The following is a 4632-nucleotide window of genomic DNA, read 5'->3' as shown; positions in this document are numbered from 1 at the left end:
AATGCATGGATCACCAAGAACCATGATCAAAGTATGAATCCGAACCCAAAGAATTGTCTCACAATGGTTCAGGGGAAATACTTAGATTTCAGTCTAAAAAATGTGAGGTTGGTGTTTAACTTTCCAATGATGCAAGGAGATCTTCATCCTTTCATAAGAAGGGTCAACTTTGATCAAAGGTTGGATCATGTCCTTATGGACATCTGTATGGAAGGAACCCAATGGAAGAGAGACTCTGATGAGCGGATAATTTGTACGCTTTTTGGCATTGTTTTTAGTATGTTTTTAGTATGATCTAGTTAGTTTTTAGTATATTTTTATTAGCTTTTAGTTAAAATTCACTCTTCTGGACTTTACTATGAGTTTGTGTGTTTTTCTGTGATTTCAGGTATTTTCTGGCTGAAATTGAGGGACCTGAGCAAAAATCTGATTCAGAGACTAAAAAGGACTGCAGATGCTGTTGGATTCTGACCTCCCTGCACTCGAAGTGAATTTTTGGGAGCTACAGAAGCTCAATTGGCGCGCTCTCAACGGCGTTGGAAAGTAGACATCCTGGGCTTTCCAGAAATATATGATAGTTCATAGTTTGCCTAAGATTTGATGGCTCAAACCGGCGTTCAAAGTCACCCTCAGAATTCCCAGCGTTAAACGCCGGAACTGGCACAAGAATGGGAGTTAAATGCCCAAACTGGCACCAAAGCTGGCGTTTAACTCCAAGAAGAGTCTCTACACGAAAATGCTTCAATGCTCAGCCCAAGCACACACCAAGTGGGCCTGGAAGTGGAATTTTTATGTCATTTACTCACCTCTGTAAACCCTAGGCTACTAGTTCTCTATAAGTAGGACCTTTTACTATTGTATTTTGAATCTTTTGATCACTTTAGATCTCTAGATCAGCTTTTGATCATGTTTTTATGATTGAACCCTCTTTGGGAGGCTGGCCATTCGGCCATGCCTAGACCTTGTTCTTATGTATTTTCAACGGTGGAGTTTCTACACACCATAGATTAAGGTGTGGAGCTCTGCTGTACCTCGAGTATTAATGCAATTACTATTGTTCTTCTATTCAATTCCGCTTGTTCTTGTTCTAAGATATCACTTGTTCTTCAACTTGATGAATGTGATGATCCGTGACACTCATCATCATTCTCACCTATGAACGTGTGCCTGACAACCACCTCCGTTCTACCTTAGATTGGGTGAATATCTCTTGGATTCCTGATACACGATGCATGGTTGATCGCCTGACAACCGAGTGCTCGCCTGACAACCGAGCCAGCCATTCCGTGAGATCAGAGTCTTCGTGGTATAGGCTAGAACCGATGGCGGCATTCAAGAGAATCCGGAAGGTTTAACCTTGTCTGTGGTATTCTGAGTAGGATTCAATGATTGAATGACTGTGACGAGCTTCAAACTCCTGAAGGCGGGGCGTTAGTGACAGACGCAAAAGAATCACTGGATTCTATTCCGGCCTGATTGAGAACCGACAGATGGATAGCCGTGACAGGGTGCGTTGAACATTTCCACTGAGAGGATGGGAGGTAGCCACTGACAACGGTGAAACCCTTGCATAAGCTTGCCATGGAAAGGAGTAAGAAGGATTGGATGAAGACAGTAGGAAAGCAGAGAGACGGAAGGAACACAGCATCTCCATACGCTTATCTGAAATTCCCACCAATGAATTGCATAAGTATCTCTATCTTTATCTTTATGTTTTATTCGTATATCACCCATATCCATTTGAGTTTGCCTGACTAAGATTTACAAGGTGACCATAGCTTGCTTCATACCAACAATCTCTGTGGGATCGACCCTTACTCGCGTAAGGTTTATTACTTGGACGACCTAGTACACTTGCTGGTTAGTTGTGCGAAGTTGTGTTTATGCCATGGTATTGAACACCAAGTTTTTGGATTCATTACCGGAGATTATTTGATTTGTGAAAAGTATTGATCACAATTTCGCATACCAAGTTTTTGGCGCCGTTGCCGGGGATTCTAGAGTTTCATGATGATCTGTTGAAATCTGGCTGGCTGAGAAGCCATGTCTAATCTTATTGGACCGAGGTTTCAACTTATCATCACAAGAGCTTGTTGATTTCTATCAAACTTGCTATTGGAGCAATGATCTGCTGAGGCTTGGCTAGCCATTGGCCATGTCTAGTGTTTTGGACCGAAGCTTTCTTTGAAAGCTTGGCTGGTTGTGAAGCCATGTCTAATTCCTGGACCGGAGTCTTAGACTAGCATTGCAATGATTCCTGGAATTCAAATTAAGAATTCTGAAACCTTTATTTTCTTTTCCACTTAATTTTCGAAAAACACAAAAAAAATTTACAAAATAAAAAAAAAACCAAAAAGATTTTATGTTTCTTGTTGAGTCTAGTGTCTTATTTTAAGATTGGTGTCTTGCATGCATTGTTTATTTGATCTTGGTTCTATTTTCAAGTCAATAGTACAGGGAACTGAAGATTCAGAACATGCAGCAGAGGAATTACACAGAAAAAGCTGGGCGTTCAAAACGCCCAGTGAAGAAGGACAGACTGGCGTTTAAACGCCATCCAGGGTGCCTGGCTGGGCGTTTAACGCCCAAAAGGGTAGCATTTTGGGCGTTAAACGCCAGAATGGATACCATTCTGGGCGTTTAACTCCAGGATGGCACAAGAGGGAAGATTTTGTTTTCAAATCAATTTTTTTCCAAGTTTTCAAAGTTTTTCAAAATCAAATCTTTTTCAAATCAAATCTTTTCAATCAAATCTTTTTCAAAATCAATTTCTTTCCCTTTTCAAAGATACTTGCTATCAATTAATGATTTGATTCAACATTTCAAGTATGTTGCCTTTTTTGTTGAGAAAGGTTTAATGTTTGAATCATATCTTTTCTTGTTAGTCAAGTCATTAATTTTTAAAATCAAATCTTTTTTAAAATATTTTTCAAATCATATCTTCTCAATCACATCTTTTTAAAACCAATCACATCTTCTTAATCACATCTTTTTCAAAATAGTTTTCAATCAAATCTTTTTGATTTCTAATTTCAAAATCTTTTTCAAAAATCACTTCACTTCTTTCTCAATCATGGTTTTCGAAAATCAATTAAAGTTTTTCAAAATGTTTTCAAAATCTTTTACTTAATTTTTGAAAATTACTTCTCCTCTTCTCACATCCTTCTATTTATGGACTAACACTATTCCTTAATGCAAAATTCGAACTCCATCTTCTTTGATAAGTTCGAATTTTCTACTTCTGCCTTTTAATTTTCTTTTCCTATGACACCTCAAGGAATCTCTATACTGTGACATAGAGGATTCCACATTTTCTTGTTCTCTTCTCTTTCTTATGAGTAGGAGCAAGGACAAAAGCATTCTTGTTGAGGCTGATCCTGAACCTGAAAGGACCTTGAAGCGAAAGCTAAGAGAAGCCAAGGCACAACTCTCTATAGAGGACCTAACAGAAATCTTCAAAGAAGAAGAACCCATGGCAGCCGAAAATAACAACAATGCCAACAATGCAAGGAAGGTGATGGGTGACTTTACTGCACCTACTCCCAACTTCTATGGGAGAAGCATCTCTATCCCTGCCATTGGAGCAAACAACTTTGAGCTTAAGCCTCAATTAGTTTCTCTAATGCAACAGAATTGCAAGTTCCATGGACTTCCATTGGAAGATCCTCATCAGTTTTTAGCTGAGTTCTTGCAAATCTGTGACACTGTCAAGACTAATGGGGTTGACCCTGAGGTCTACAGACTTATGCTATTCCCTTTTGCTGTAAGAGACAGAGCTAGAATATGGTTGGACACACAACCTAAAGAAAGCCTGAACTCTTGGGAAAAGCTAGTCAATGCCTTCTTGGCAAAGTTCTTTCCACCTCAAAAATTGAGTAAGCTTAGAGTGGAAGTCCAAACCTTCAGACAGAAGGAAGGAGAATCCCTCTATGAAGCTTGGGAAAGATACAAATAATTAATCAGAAAGTGTCCCTCTGATATGCTTTCTGAATAGAGCATCATAGGTATTTTCTATGATGGTCTCTCTGAACTGTCCAAGATGTCTTTGGATAGCTCTGCTGGAGGATCTCTTCATTTGAAGAAGACGCCTACAGAAGCTCAAGAGCTGATTGAAATGGTTGCAAATAACCAATTCATGTACACTTCTGAAAGGAATCCTGTGAACAATGGGACCAATCAGAAGAAAGGAGTTCTTGAGATTGACACTCTGAATGCCATACTGGCTCAGAATAAAATATTGACTCAACAAGTCAATATGATTTCTCAAAGTCTGTCTGGAATGCAAAATGCACCAAGCAGTACTAAGGATGCTTCATCTGAAGAAGAAGCTTATGATCCTGAGAACCCTTCAATAGAAGAGGTGAATTACATGGGAGAACCCTATGGAAACACCTATAATCCTTCATGGAGAAATCATCCAAATCTCTCATGGAAGGATCAACAGAGACCTCAACAAGGTTTCAACAACAATAATGGTGGAAGAAACAGGTTTAGCAATAGCAAGCCTTTTCTATCATCTTCTCATCAACAGACAGAGAGTTCTAAGCAGAATACCTCTGACTTAGCAACCATGGTCTCTGATCTAATCAAAACCACTCAAAGTTTCATGACTGAAACAAGGTCCTCCATTAG

The 4632-nt window shown here is 39.2% G+C and overlaps 1 non-coding gene across 1 annotated transcript; it reads right to left on the bottom strand.

Moving 5' to 3' along the window:
* Positions 1–3877: 3877 nt before the first annotated feature.
* Positions 3878–3985, bottom strand: LOC112798375 (small nucleolar RNA R71). The gene has a single exon (XR_003199988.1). It is a non-coding gene; the product is annotated as a small nucleolar RNA R71 (small nucleolar RNA).
* Positions 3986–4632: the final 647 nt, after the last annotated feature.

The sequence above is a fragment of the Arachis hypogaea genome, chromosome 4, assembly GCF_003086295.3.
Source record: "Arachis hypogaea cultivar Tifrunner chromosome 4, arahy.Tifrunner.gnm2.J5K5, whole genome shotgun sequence".
Classification (NCBI taxonomy): Eukaryota; Viridiplantae; Streptophyta; class Magnoliopsida; order Fabales; family Fabaceae; genus Arachis; species Arachis hypogaea.
The sequence above is the reverse complement of the archived record's forward strand: the minus strand, read 5'-3'. Positions and strand labels throughout refer to the sequence as shown.